This window comes from Lissotriton vulgaris, chromosome 4_1, assembly GCF_964263255.1.
Source record: "Lissotriton vulgaris chromosome 4_1, aLisVul1.2, whole genome shotgun sequence".
NCBI classification, from domain to species: Eukaryota; Metazoa; Chordata; class Amphibia; order Caudata; family Salamandridae; genus Lissotriton; species Lissotriton vulgaris.
Window position 1 is genome coordinate 1,911,973,843 of NC_141691.1, and position 16,449 is coordinate 1,911,990,291.

Sequence of the window (16,449 nt, forward strand, 5' to 3'; positions counted from 1 at the left end):
ACAGGAAACTCCATCACGTTCAGCCACACAACCGAACTTCCATGAAATGACCATTGATGCGTCAACTTCACCTTCAGAACACCCACCATCCACAGACATGGGCACCTGCTCCATGAAGAAACTGGATCAGAATCACCGACGACAAGCTAACCACATCACTCAGTAACTCCACCCTAACCATTGAGGAGACGACAACACCAACACCGCAGCCTGAACCCTGCACAGATGGATCTCTGACAGTGCCAACACCATAGCCCCCCTCAAGAAAAACAACAACACCCACGCCAAGAAGGCTAGATGATTCACCACGGGCTTCGAGAGTCCAGAGGCACTTGCCACCGCCTCAAAAAGAACAGGAGGAACACCAAATCAACAGAAGCCCACAACAACTTCAGACCCGCCTCCAACACCCACCACTAACTCATCAGAAAAACAAGGAAAAAAAGCGATGGAAGACAGAATCTCCACTCATGCACACAAAAGGAGGAACTCTTCATAATTAAGGAGTTCACCCAACCCACTAGCGAGTCCACCTACATCCCTCCCTCACAAGACCTCTGCGACAAACTCAGCACCTTTTTCCACCACAAAATCAAGAGCATCTACAACAACTTTGACGAAGACAACCAACACCCTGAACCCTCAACAACCACCCCTGACACCCTGAAGCCAGCGATCCACAACTGGACAGCCCTCACCATTGAAGACACACTGAAGACGATGAAGTCAATCCACTCCGGGGCCCCCACGGACCCCTGCCCCCACCACATTTTCAACAGAGCCACCAACACCATCACACCCATGCTCTGCCACACCATCAACCGCTCCCTGGCAACCGCCTCATTCCCTGACGACTGGAAACACGCTGAGATCAACCCTCTCCTGAAGAAACCCTCGACGGACCCCACCAACCTCAAAAACTATAGACCCATCTCCCAGCTCCCGTTCCCAGTGAAAGTCATCGAGAAAGCCATCAACAGCCAACTCGCCACATTCATCAAAGAGCACAACATCCTCGACTCCTCCCAATCCGGATTCAGAAAAAACAACAGTACGGAAACCGCCCTTCTTGCCGCAACAAACGACATCCGTACCTTACTGGACGAAGGAGAAACAGAAGTCCTCATCCTCCTCAACCTCTCAGCGGCGTTCGACACAGTCTCTCACCGCACCCTAATACGCTGACTCCACAACGCAGGGATCCAAGACAAGGCCCTCGACTGGAACCGCTCCTTCCTCTCCGGCAGAGCGCAGCGGGTCAGACTCCCCCCTTTCCTCTCAGACCCTACACCTACCACCTGCAGAGTCCCCCAGGGGTCCTCCCTCAGGCCTACGCTCTTCAATGTCTACATGGCTCCGCTCGCCCCCATCGTCAGAACCTACAGACTCAACATTGTGTCATACGCAGATGACACCCAACTCATCCTCTCCAGATCCAACAAATCCAACAACACCAGACACAACTTTTGAGAAGGCATAGAAGCCATCGCCAAATGGATAATAAACAGCTGCCTACAACTTAACACAAACAAAACAGAAGTACTCATCATGGGCCCAAACCCAGACACCTGGAACGGCACCTGGTGGCCCCCTGCCCTCAGAAGCCCACCTACCCCCACGGACCACGCACGCAATCTGGGAATCATCCTGGACTCAGAGCTCAAAATGGACCGCCAGATCAACTCTGATTTGTCCTCCTGCTTCCACACCCTCCGCCTCCTAGACCTTCAAATGGATCCCCCTCGAACACAGAAAGACCATCACTCGCGGCCTGGTCACCAGCAGGCTCGACTACGGCAATGCACTCTATGCTGGAATAAACAAAAATGTCACCTGCAAGCTACAGAATATCCAAAAGGCCGCTGCAAGACTGGTCCTCAATCTGACAAGCCACTGCCACATCTCCCAGCACTTGCGCACACTCCACTGGCTCCCTATCGAAGCTAGAGACACCTTCAGGATGCTAACCTATGCTCCCAAGGCCCTTTACGATACCAGACCAGCATACCTAAACAGCTGACTCAAATTACACGCACCCCAAAGAACCGTACGATCAGCCTAGCTCTCCTATGCTGTGGTCCCCCGCACCAGAAAGACCAGATAGGGAGGCCACTCCTTCTGCTTCCACGCGGGCAGTGCCTGGAAAGACCTTCCGCACCACCTCAGACAAAAACATCGCTCCCCATCTTCGCAAGAAACCTCAAAACCTGGCTCTTCAACAGACCCCCTTCTTGATGGACTGGAACCTGCGAACCCCCCCACACCCCCAGTGCCTTGAGACCCTTACGGGGTATTGATTTGATTTTGAGTCTATGACTGGGTGTCTGAGAGTCTACATGGGTCTATGTGTGGGTGTGTGACTACCTCTGTGGGTCTGTGAGTGTCTCCATGGCTCTGTGATTGGGTATGTGAATGCCTGCATGGCTCTGTGAGTGGGTGTGTGAATACCTCCATAGGTCTGGGAGTAGGGGTATGCATGACTACCTGTGCAGGTCTGTATACGGGTGTGAGAGTATCTGTCAGTCTGAAAGTGTTTCTTTCAAAATGCGTTAAGATTTGTGGATCTATCATGGATTTACATGGCAGCCGCACTGAGCCTTGCGGGACATCTGTTGATTCCTGAAATAGAAAAACCTGTGATATACCTCGATTTCGTACCACACAAAGGTCCATCTGACAGTCCTCCAACATGCCCAAGGAGTCAGGGTACCTATACACAGACCCCTTTAATAATTTTGCAGAAAGACTGTTAGACCCCAGGACCATACTCCAATACTTAAAGTGGCAGCTGCAACCTCCTGGTCAGGTGTGGTATGCCAATCACAGTGTTGCTGGTGGCTAGTGACTTTACACAGCCACATGGGGCGATCCGCAAAGGGTCTGTATCCCCAGAAATATAATTTTGTTTTTCCTTCAATAACTCTGCAACTACTGAATGGATGTACATCAAATTACAAAAAAGACTTTTTTGGGCCAAGAGCTACCTCTCTGCCAAATTTGGTGTCATTCCATCCAGTAGTTTGGGAAGTAATAGTGTTCAAAATCTGTATGGATAACTGCAAGGGAAACACAATATCTTTGACCCATCCCTTTATCTCCAACCCTGCTTGATAGATCATTCTGAAACTTTCCATGCATAACTAGACAAATGTGGAACTTTTTGGGGAGGGGTCATGTTAATTCCCATAGAGAGTTTGAACATGACTACAGCTCAAACTGCTGGACAGAATTACACCACATTTTGCAGAAAGCCAGCTCCTGGTCCAGAAACAGTGCATCTTGTTATTCAGTGTAAATCAGTTCAGTAGTTTTTTGAGACATTAAAAAATAACAAATTTGTGTATATATAGGGATTCAGAGGATCTGACAGTCCCATGCACACATACATTCACTCACGGACCCACTCAGATACTCACACACCCATACACTCACTCACACCCCTACTCAGAGAGCCACTTGGAGACTTATGTACCCAGTTAGTTATATACTCAGATATACTGACTGATATACTCAGATACTCATGTATCCACTCACAATTGAATTTAGAGACCCATGCACCCACTGACAGAACCACTCAGATATTCATGCTTCAAGTGGTAGATCCACTGAAAAACCTATGCCTTCACTCACAGACCCAATTAGACACTCATGCATCCACTCACTCACCCACTTAGACACTCATGTATCACAAATCTAGTCAGACAGTTATATACTTAATTACAAATGCACAAAGGAACTCATGCACCTACACACAGAATGAGTGAGATACTTATGCAACCAATCACAGACCCATTGCGACACTGATGCATACACATATAGATGCACTGGGCAGTCACACAGTTCATTACAGAAGCATTGATAGACTGATGCACTGTCTTACAGATTCACTCAACACATTTTAAACTTTTTTATATTGAATGTTTTTAAATGTGCGGCTTCTCCTCTTCTTTTTTTTGTTTATATTTCATGTTTTAGCTATGTATTATATTGACTGTGGTAATATTGCTTTTATGGTTTTCTATCTCAAAAAATGGAATAAAGTATATATTGAATTGAATTGATTCACTCAAATGCTTAAACAGTGAATAGGAGATTTAGTGATACAGTGTTGCATGCAGTTATAGATTACACTGAAAAATGTATGCACTGTGTAATAAAGATATTAAGATAGTAATGTGTATAGTTGTTGGTTATAATCCCTTTTGCAGTTATAAGTTTTAAATGTGGTGGTGGCTATTGAATGTCTGCATTTGTTTTATTATTTTGCGACGTATTTGTGGCAATCGTGGCTAACGATATAATTGCAACACCCGGCGTCACAGCAAAAACAAAAAATCACTTTAAATGATTGTTTTTATACATACTCCTTATAAAAATATGATTTTAAGCAGCGCAGTGTCTAAAATACTGTAAAATGTGTGCATGTATGTGCTTTATGCTCTTAAAAAGGCACGATAGACGCGGTTACCAATGTCATTGTGATTCTTGGTGTCATCGCGAAAAAGAGGAAGTAGGGTTCAAAAACAGTTTTATTAATGTCACTACAAAAATATGTTTACAAACATGTTCTTCAAGAAGTTAGTAATGTGTGTATAGTAATAGAATGATTTTTTAAAGTTATAATTTTTGAATGTGGTGGTCGTTGAATGTTTACATTTGTTTTGTGATTTCGCGATCGGAAACGCTATCATCTTGATGTCACCGCAAATTTAAAAAAGTAAAAATCATAAAAAATTAAAAAATTAACAACATTTTGGGCTCTTGGTTGGCGCTGACAAGAGCCTTTGTGTTATGAGTGTGTATAAGACAGCTGCAGATAAGCCTGTATGCAGAGTTTCAGTTTGCTTAGAAACACTCTGTTCCCTTCCTCTGTAAAGTTAATTCCATCACTTCTATACATTTTTTATGCATGTCAAAGCACAGATTGTTGTTATAGATTGAGGCCATTTTATTTTTCCTGAGGAAAGCAGAAACAATTTTGTTTACTTGTTTCCTGGCTTTGTTAATCTGTGGACAGAATTGATTTGACCAGTTACATTTCTGTTTTTGGCATAGTACACTAAGACATTGTGGGGAAAATCAACATCAGTTCTGCAAAGGTATCTTTCATTAGGGTTTCCAGCCCTACCCCAGTCTATGTGCCTAGGTCATTGCCACCACAGCGCACAATCATTTGGTAACCCCAAGTCTCTATAGCCCAATAGACATAACTGTGGCCAACAATCCATGCTCCAAGCATTTTGTAGGAAAGTGGACTAGCACAGAGGACATGTCTGCAGCTGATTATCACAGTTAGTATTATGAAAGACTGTTAAAACGCATGTGTGCTGGTGGCTTGAAAAAAATCTCGGTACAAAAAGGGGTGGTGATGGACGGAGCATCTCAATCAATCAAACACTCACACCCAGTCAAAAGATCTGGGTTTAATCCATCACAGTTCTTTAGCCCACTCTGCCACCCCAGTTCAGACATGGCTATATGCAAATCAGTCTGACCCTGTGCCTCATGGGAACAGTCCAGCCCGAACTGCCAAGTCATGTCTTCCCTGGACCAGAAACAAGCTTCCGCGGACCGGTTTCTGGCATTCCAGCCGTCTTCAGCCCGGCTTGCTTGAATCCAGTGGCAAAGTGTGTGTGTGTGTGTGTGTTGGATTTGTAAAGTGCACGGCTGCCCGTAAGCGTCCTGGCGCTGGAGACCGCTGGGTAACCCGTCCTGGCTTTCCCTGTGAGATGGTCCCTTCTGGGTATCTCCAAGATGAAACCAGGCATCCCCGGCGTCTGTGGGGGGCCGTTGTAGAGATGAGGCACGCTTAATGCCCAGAGTTGCCGAGTGTGATCCCTGGTTAGAGTACGACTATACCAAAAAGTTGCCTCTTCACCTACAATTATGACCACACTTGAGGAAGGTTGAACACGCTACCAATCGTACTCAACAAGGTATTTTTATTTTACCAAATTGATTTTTCAATTAATCAAAATTCAAACAGACGAGTTTAACACACATAAAAACACATTGGTACATGACTTATTTACACCATAAATCTCAGGTTCTTAAACTATACAAATATGATACTAGTTTTGCTTGAAAAAACAATCAAATACAAAATAAGTGATGATTCTAAAACAAACAGAACATTCCTACAATCTGGTAGGCTCATTCCTTTTGCTTAGCGTCACTATTTTGGGAGTAGAATCCATAGTTCACAGAATCCTAATTCACTTCCCTTTCAGACAGAACTTTTTTTTGCGCCCTGATGAGATTCCAGGAAATCACTCACTGGAATCGAAACGCGTCTTTTTCATTTTTTATGCTTTAATCGCTCCTCACAGTAGATAATGTATTGTCGTATGTAACACATGTTTGAAATGTTCTGTTTGCCAAGAAGCAAAAAACCTGGGAGTGTGGTTCGACGCAGAACTCTCTTTTGGACCTCAGATAGGCTGGGTGGTGGGGGTCTGCTTCAGCGTCCTGAAAACTTGCCGAAGGTTTTAGATCTCCTCCCTATGACAGCCCACAGGACACTGGTTCATGCCCTCGTCACACCACGCCTGGATTACGGCAACCTGCTTTATCTAGGATCCACCATGAAGGCTATTAACCGCCTTCAGGTGCTCCAGAATGCAGCGGCTCGCCTGATCCTGAAATTCCCTAAGAGATCATCAGCTAAGGCAGCCCTCCAGGCCCTTCATTGGCTCCCTGTAAGGAACAGGGTTGAATTTAAGGCCCTCTGCACATGCCACCGCATTTTGGGAGGCAAAGCACCCGCTTCACTACGGGGCTTGATCACCCGGTATGTACCTACGCACGTCTGCGCTCTTCCTGCGCAGGGCTACTTCAGGTCCCAAGAATAAAAAAGGCACGCATGGGGGGGCAGGTCCTTTAGGTATCTGGCCGCAAAAAGTTGGAACGCGTTGCCTTTGGACCTTCGCATGGAGCCATCTGAACCTGGCTTCAGGAAGAAACTAAAAACCCACCTCTACACGCAGTAAGTCGGTCTGTCCTTGCGGCTGTGACTCTGCTGATTCCACTCACCACAGCACGGGGACATGCCTTCTGTGCATAACCAGGCACTATACAAACTTCCCTTATTATTATTATTAAATAGATATTTCTTTGGCTCTGGTAAGTAGAGAATAATGTAATAGACAGATGGATATGCAAAACAGTGTGTGCAGTAAACCAAACCTGCTGTAGTTCATTTTGTAACTTGTATGGTCCTTCTGGAATGAATGTGTTGTCAACTTGTGATCTGCTGGTTCTAGTGGGTTTCCATGGAGAATCTGCAGAGGATGTATTGGGGGAAGGGCATTAAAGAAACAGGTATTCATTTTTATAAATTGTAGAGGTTTAGGTTCATTGTTTCGGAAGGTAGGTAAGATTCCCTAGTGAGGATGTTCCAAGAAAGGGAGGTATAGTGATAGAAATATAAAAGTATTAAGGGAAGTAGGTTTTCAGACTCCCGGTCATCACGATTACATCACAAATATTGACACAAAGGCATGCATTTTGGGCTACCTCCAAACAGGAGTGAAAGGGTTACCTGACAGTAACCATTCGGAAATACAGTTACAAGGCTGAAATATCAAAGCAATGTTTTTATTTGCTGACTTTTGCAGTATCTGGCAATCTAAAGTTCAGACGGCTGCTATTTATGGTTGCTTTGTATCAGAGTGGTGTGCCATTCTAGTGCTAAGATTTTCAAGAACTAGGAATATTGCATCTATCTAATTAGAGAAAAGAGCATTTAATACAATAAACTCAATTGTCTGGTATGTTAATAAAAATTGAAAGTTAGAAAAATTATTAATAGGCTATATAATTATGTCATATTGTAATAAAAGATTTTGAAATGATAAAATGTTTTTGAAAGTCAGAACAATTATTAATAGTGTATATAATTATGTCAGATTGTAATAAAAGATTTTGAAAGGATTATATATAAGTCAAATTGCAAGCATTTTAAGAAAATCATAGGTACATGGATGTTATGGTTGGGATGTAGAATTTGAAACAACTTTGAAATTCACTGAAAAAAACAATGGTTACAGGGAAGTTATAGTTGGAAATTAGCATTTAAAAAACCTTAGAAATTCACTGAAAAAAGCAAAGGTTACAGAAACGTTACAGTTAGGCTCAGGTTTTACTCGTACAAAACCAGTAAAATTCAGAAACACTTGCCCCAGCAAATGCACTGCTTATGACCTCACATATTTCATCATGTATGACATGGTCAGTGACATCACTGATGGCATCTCAAATTGCATCACTTTATTACCTTCAGATCTTGGATACTTTTGGCAAATAGTGCATTTTTGGACCACTATTGCAAAGATTCTTTTGAGTCTTTGCAAACCCTGTGGTATAGAATGAACTCTCTCCATCGAGTAAACACTATTTACAGTAATCAGTTCTCTACTGATATTAAATTCATTTCTTAATGTAGATTCAGTGTGTGCCAGGCGATTAATAAAAGTAAAATAACTAGCCATATTAGGTCATTTGCTTTGTAATTGTCATTCACTATTTTGGTTTTCTGTGAACAGATGTATACAGATTGAACAGTGTTCCCACTGGGGGTTTACCATATATCTGTGATTGATTGCTAATGTGAACTATGCTACCTGTAAAGTGTATGCTATGGGATCAATGTTACACATAATGATTGTTTTCAACACCTAAAGGAGTTGTTTCTGTGATATAGTAATTATTCCTGGTCGTCTCCTGGGTTATTTTGTATTTACAGTTAGACCTATAATGCCATAGTAATGTATACAAAAGACACACAGATGATGGACAGAATGCAGAGCAAATCAAACATTCACCCGAGTCAAGCGATCTGGGTTAAATGCATTGTTCTTTTGCTCACCATGCCACCCCAGCTTTGACCCAGCCATATGCAAATCAGTCTTGACCCTGTGCCTCATGGGAAGTACCTGGACTGTTACCACTGGGCGCAGGGTCAAGACTGATTTGCATATGGCTGAGTTCAAACTGGAATGGCATGGTGAGCCACAAAACCAAAGGATATAGGCCCAGATCTCTGTACTGGAGTGAATGTATGACATGTTTCTGCATTCTGTCCATCAATTGTTCTTTTTGCGTTTGTCATGCCACTGGAGTCAAGCTATCCCAGCTGATGTGGGCTTGCTTCCAGTCCAGGGAGGACCTGGCCTGGCAGTTTGGGCTAGACTGTTGCCATTGGGTGCAGGGTCAAGACTGATTTGCATATGGCTGAGTTCAAACTGGAATGGCATGGTGAGCAAAAAATCGATGGATATTGGCCCAGATCTCTGTATTGGGGTGAATGTATGACATTACTCTGCATTCTGTCCATCAATTGTTCTTTATGCAATAGCACCCCGAGCGGGACAGGTATGCCCAGACGTGGGTCCAGTGCTCTCAATGCCACTGAAGTCAAGCTATCCTGGCTGATGAGGGTGAAACCCCGAAACCGGTCCTAGGATGCTTGTTTGCAGGCCGGGGAGGAACTGGTCTGAAAGTTCGGGCTGGACTGTTGCCATTGGGGACAGGGTCAAGTCTAATTTGCATATGGCTGAATTCAAACAGGAATGGCATGGTGAGCACAAAAATCGATGGATATAATCTCTGATCAGTGTACTGGGGTGAATGTATGACATTATTCTGTATTCTGTGCTTCAATCGTTCTTTTTGCATAGTAATTTATACAGCATTATTTTTTTTATTCTTTTTAAGAACATTTTTTTCTTGTCCTCATGTACCACCATGGTATCAGTTAAGCCTACCTTTAGGGATACGGCATGCTGCCTCAGTTATGCACTGGTAGGGAATAGGTATGATGAAAAACCTTCATCCCTCAGCAATGACGACCACCCCATAGTGTCAGACCTCACCAGAGAAACCGTAAAATAATGGAAAAATAGGTGGAGACTACAGCCGATAGGAACCGGGCTTGGTACCGGAGAGCGGCTACAGGCATAACATGCGCCGTAGTAGCGTAATCATCGGACCCGGGGAAAAAAAAACGGATTTCAATGCTCCCAAATCAAAAGGTGCCAGAATGCCTTTTTGCTTTGAGTGCCTGCCCTAGCCAAATCTAACTTAGAGACCTGCAAGACTGAAGCGTACCAGTCGTTAAGAGTAGGGGGTAGAGAATCTTTCCATTTTTTGCAGATCACCCTCCTGGCCAATAACGTGGAATAGAAGATTAAACTTTTGCTGGATTTTGGATTCCTTCCGAAATTCCAAAGATCACTGATGGAAGATTCAAGGTTATTTGAAGGCCCAACGATTTAGTGAGAATGTTGCTAATCGCATTGCAAAATGAGGCCAGGTGGGGACATTCAAAGAACATATGGGCATCTGAAGCTGCTGCCAGGCCACATTTAGCACAAGCTACAGACTTCCCTTCGGTAAATTTTGAAAACCTAAGAGTAGAATAGTACGCTCTATGTAGGGTAAAAAGATGGTTCCTGCGGAGCCATGCAGGTTTGACAATATCCCATAGCAGTTTACATGAGGAGGTCCAGAGGTCTTGTGTATTGCAATTGACATTGAGAGAACCCCACAACTGGTCAGATAGCTGAAATTCGCCATCCACTTCATCCAAGATAAGATTGTACCACAAGGCAATCTCCTTCTTAGCGACAGGATTATCTATTAGGCCAGTTATTAACAGACTATGGCCACCAAGAGTAAATTTATTCTGTCTAGGGTGCGAAGAGCTATATGCATGGGACCAGCTTGCAATTTGCAAATATTTGAATCTGGCAAAATTTGCGCCGATCTTAGTCTTGAGGTAGCCCCATGAAAGTAACTCTCCCTCATAAAAAGATCACCCCAAACCTCCAACCCTGCCTCCTTTAATGGGATTGCCAAGCTATCTACCAACCAAACAGGGCTTTCAGGAAGGTCCCAGAGGGTTGTTCTAATGTTGAAGTACCCTACCTCAATAGCTCTTGTTAATGCCGACCAAGTTTTAGCCATCCCCTTTAGGACCTTTAATTTAATCTTCTTGAAAAACTTGGGGTTTCCAAATTTAAACAGGAAGCTTCATTGGTTAACTCCTTCCCCCATGAGCAAGGCAGAATATATTGTCCCTATCCCATATTCCGAGGGCACCTTTAACAACATGCAGGCATGAGACATCTGGAATGCCCATGCGTACAATTGCAGATCTGGAGCTGCCAGCCCGCCCTTCTCCCTATGTCACCTACATTTTTTCCAGGCGATCCTTGGAAGATGCTTGTTCCAAATAAAAGATGTAATATCTGCCTATAGTTTTATTAACCAAGATGGCTCAAAATATAACGTAATAGTGTTAAATAAAACAAAACCTTAGGTAAAATAGACATTTTAATCAAATTTACTCTCCCTATTAAAGAGAGAGGAAGATGAGACCAAGCATTCATAAGTTTACGGTAGTCTCTTGCAACCGTTGAGAAATTTATTGAAGCAATTTAATCATTGTCTTCCACAATACTGAGACCGAGATAGCGCATAATGGAACCAGATTGAAAGTTACTAACCCCCTCATCATCATTCCACACAATCATCTTGGTTTTTGATGCATTAATCTCATAGCCTGAGACTCCCCCAAATTCCAGAGCAGCTTTAAGATCTGCCGGTAGTGCAGTATGAACGTCGGATGAAAAGATCAAAACGTCATCCGCGTATAGGGCCACTTTCCTCTCCCATCTCCTATATCTAAAAGGTTTAATATCAATATCCCCCCTTAGACGTTGGGTGAAGGGTTCAATATACAAATCGAATAGGAGAGGGGAGAGTGGGCAGCCCTGCCCTGTCCCCCTTGAGATGTTAAAGGGGTCTGATAGGTCTCCGTTAACCAAAACACGCGCCTTTGGGTTTTGATATAAAAGACTGACAGCTCACCGAAACCCTTGACCCACCCCGAACTTGGCCAAGGCCCTCGACAGGTACAACCAGTTGACTCTGTCGAAGGCCTTAGTTGCATCCAACGTGAGGACAGCAAGAGGAAGAGCCTCGGCCGATGCCATGTCAATTGCCCCTATTAGATCATATGTAAGTGCGGCCCTTTACGAACCCCTTTTAATCGTGATGTAAAACATCCCGTTCAACCAATGCAGTGTTTTTGCGACAACCGTAGTAAAGATTTTGTAATCTATGTTTAGGATGGAGATTGGTCTGTAAGACCCGCAAGCTGAAGGCTGTTTCCCCGGTTTTAAAATGAGGGTTATAGAGGCACTATCCCAAGATGAAGGCAGACGCTGGCCATCCACCAATATATGATTGAACAGAATAGTGAAGAAGGACACAATCTCATTTTCCAAAGTTCTATAGATTTCTGCAGGGAGCCCATCGGGACCTGCTGCCTTCCCCTTCTTACTATATTGAATGGCCCTTTTCACCTCTTCTTCGGAGATATCACTATCTAAAAATAATTGCTGTTCAGCAGAGAGTGCCGGGAGTCGAATACCACTCAACCAACCCTCAATAAGCTCTGGATCGATCTCATTATCCTCATGATAGATTGATTGGAAAAACCCACAAAAGGCCCGTCTATTATCTTCATCTGAAGAGAGTGTAGTATCATTAACATTAATTGTGTCTATGTTATTACGGACCTGATCATCTTTGGTCTTCCAGCCCAATAATTTTCCTGCCCTCTCACCATACTGGAAGTGAGTAATCTTGCTTGCCTCCCACTTCTGCTGAATTCTAAGATTCAGAACCGAGCCCAATCGTCCCTTCAAAACTGAGAGTTGGTTAAGGAGTGGTTTCAACACACAGTCAGATGCAGATTAATTAGCATAAATATTTGTTTGAAGTCTTATTAGGTCTGCCTCGATAGAGGTGACTTCTTCCTTATGTTGTTTCCTCCGATATGTTACCATGCCCGTAATAAGCCCCCTCAAGGCGGCCTTGAAGGAATCTCAAACCACTCCAGGAGCAGCCGAGCCAATGTTAACCCTCATGAAGTTGTATGTTTCAGTTTTAAGAAACAGGATGTCATATGGGTCAGAGAGTAAGGAACGATCAAATGAACAGCTCCTTGGGGTAGTTTTAATAGGCCCCACAAGTTCCATGCAGACCGCTGATTGGTCAGATAGGTGTAGGGGAAGATATAAAATACTCTTTACAGAATCTACCAATCTTTGACTGATTAATATATAATCAATTCTGGACTGGTGGTGATATTTATAGTTCCGGAAGGAGATACCCTGTTGCACACCTGACCTTACTCTCCAAATATCAACATAGCCATATTGCTTCATTGAGCTACACAAAAAGGTCCTAGTTTTAGAATGGACTTGGGGACGGCTGTTTGGAGATATATCTAAGACAGGATCCAGTACTATATTAAAGTCTCCCGCCAAAATAACTGGTTCAGGAAAAGAAAGTAAGTGTGAAAAAATAGTCTCGCAAGATGAGGGGTCATCTTGATTTGGCCCGTAGTAACCTACAATTGTAAGCTGAGCTCCTGCTATGATGACCGAGGCTAAACCATTTGAGGAATCAACCTGGCTTTCAGTTGTTTCTTAAAGATAAGGGACACTCCTCTAATATTTATAGTTTGAGAGGTTGAGATCGCAAAATCTATCCACCTGTTCTTCTTGACTAGAGCCAGCATCTCGGTCTGGATTAAATGAGTCTCCTGGAGTATAATGACCTTTGCATCAGAATCTCTCAGGTACTGCATACTTTTATCCGCCCTAGGCTTAGTGCAGAGGCCATTAACATTCCACGAGATATACTTTATACTAGCCATGTTCATTGTCCCAAACACAGCTCAACTCCCCAAAAAAAGGAAAAAAGTGCTGGCATACCTAAACCAAAGGTCACTAAATATTATCCATTTAATACTAAACCCTAAAAGAATCAATTGAAAAATGAGGACATTGAGGAAATTTTTGATTTTCTCCCAAAAGCCAGCCCCCACCTACCCCCGTGCCCCCCGCAAACCCCCCACCCACCCCTTGGGAAACCCTTGGTTTATCTAACCGGAACAAGTCTAGTAAATAGCATCCCTCACCGAGACCCCCCCCCCCCGAAGCGCCCCATATCAAAACATAATTACTATGATTGGCCATATGTTTAAGAGAGGGTAAGAGATGAATCATACCTGCTAGTATGCAAGGAAAAAAGTGTTATAAATATATATATATATATTTTTATGGATATCAACCCTTTTTTCCTTTTATGTATTTTTTATTTATTTATTTCTTTTACCCCCATTTTTGTTATGTGTTTTTTCCTTTTTAAATAGTATCAAAAAAAATTATATTAGCAGAGGAGAAGAAGAGAAAGGTGAGCAAACTAGAAAAGAAGAGACCTGCTAAGTCCTATTCAACACCACCCTTGTTGCCCTTATCACCTTTGCTGCCCAAATCTAATAATAAATCATCAGCTGCCTGCACAGATCTAATGTTAAACATTCTGTTATTGTGCATTATTTTTAAGGCAGCGGGAAACATTAGTTGGACAGTCGCCCCCAATATCCTGAATGCTTCTAGCCGCCTCCCAAACTCCCACTGCTTCTCCAAGGTAACTCTGGAGAGATCTGACCTCAGAAAATTAAAGCCCTTTCCAGCCAGGGACTTTTGTTTTAAGCTAGGTTAAGGATCTGCTCTTTGATGGAGTACGTGTGGAAGTTTACAAGAATCTTGCGGGGTTTGGACCTTTGGGGATTTCGTCTAAAAGGATCTCTATGAACCCGTTGGATGTCATTTGCCAACTCCTCCAAAGAGTGATCTAAACATAGAGAATCCTTCAATAATGTTTAATATCTGACCCCTCTAAGACTTCAGGAACATTAAGGAAGCGGATATTACTACGTCTGGCGTTATTTTCCAACGTTTCCATCCTTTCGCTCAAGTCTAATTCCGCTTGTCTCAATTTAACAATATCCTCTTGCGCCTGGTCCAAGTGGATCGAAAGAACAGCTACTGTTTCCTCCAAGGCTCCTGTTCTTGATGTGAGGCCATCAATTTTGTTATCAAAGGATTCGCAATAATCTCTTATCTCTGCCTGAATTGAAGAGGACTCGCTAAAGCCCTTCTTTATGTCCATTGATAAAGAGGAGAACATAGCAAACAAGGAAGCAGCAGAAATTCCTGAATCCATGCCAGAAGCACTTGCAGAAGCACTTACATCCAAAGTAGATTTAGAGGGAACGCAAGAGATGCCTTCTTGAGACTCCCCTTGAGCTCCAACTCCATTACTCCTGAACTTAAGATCCCCCCTACGACAGCAACTGCAGAGATCTCTGCGTCAGATACTGCTCCTTTATCAATGGTGGGGAGATCTCTGACGGATCTCTGACGGATTCCATGACCCCAATAGATGTTCGATGCAGAGGTACGCTAGCAGGTAATAACACCAGCTCCTTAGGAGATCCAATTACTAGTTCAGAGGAGACACAGGAAGCCGGTTCAGGGCAGCATGGGGTCACAATAGACACAGAAACCCTTGATGATGTCGATACTGGATCAATAGCAACAGCGCTGCAAACATTCGGCGTAGAATTCAGAGAGACCGGCAACAAGGCAGAGACTGATGGGTCTACAGAGGACATTACATAATCCACTGATAGATCTAACACCTGTGGAATTGCTTTAAAATAGGAGCGTAGCGATGGGGTAATTTTGGAGCCAAGACTAAGTACAGCCTTCAGATTTTTTGCAGCCTTAGAGGGCCTTGTTTGTTTAGATTTTACTTCTGCAGACAAATAGGATGAAAGTCTCATCTTTACAGAGGGATCTTCAGACAATTCTGGACTAGGCTCTGAAAAGGCTGTCTTCCCAGCCGCTACTTTCTTTTTTCGCCCACGTTTATTTTTGTCTTTATTTTTACTTTGAGAGATGGAAAGCTGAGAGGGGGCAGATGTTACTAACGCAGAAAAAGTTGCCTCAGATGCCTCAGATGCTGCAGAATGAGAAGCAGTCCCCGCTCCCTTGCTGGTCTCTAGCAGGCTATCCTCCAAATGCTCCAAACCCTCTTCCCCCTCCACTGTCATGATCGGTGGTGCCTGGGCCTGGGCTGCCTCAATTTCCTTTGTATGGCTCCGGGTTAAGGTAGACGCCACTCGTATTGCCGAGCCTGCTGTGCTACAGGCGTCGCGCACGAGACACCGTGCCCTTCTCCCTCTCCTCAGCTCCAACGCGGCCGCTGTCCACAACTGCAACCCCCACGGAAATGAGCACTGACCTGAGAGTAGCTTGGAAGTCACCGGCGGTGGGTCCCGTATTGGAAAGTGCTGCAACGGCCCTCCAAACCCGACTACAAACAAGGAGGGCTTGATGAGCATGGAGACCGAGAAAAGACTACGCCGGCTCACGAACGCCTGCAGGCTGAATAGGCTGAATAGGCTGAATAGGCTGAATAGGCGAGAGACACTAAGCTACGCTCTGCTCCTACTGCGGACCCGGAAAAATATCGACGTTAAAATGAAAAACACTAAACAAAGCATCTCACACGGCCCCCCTCTCC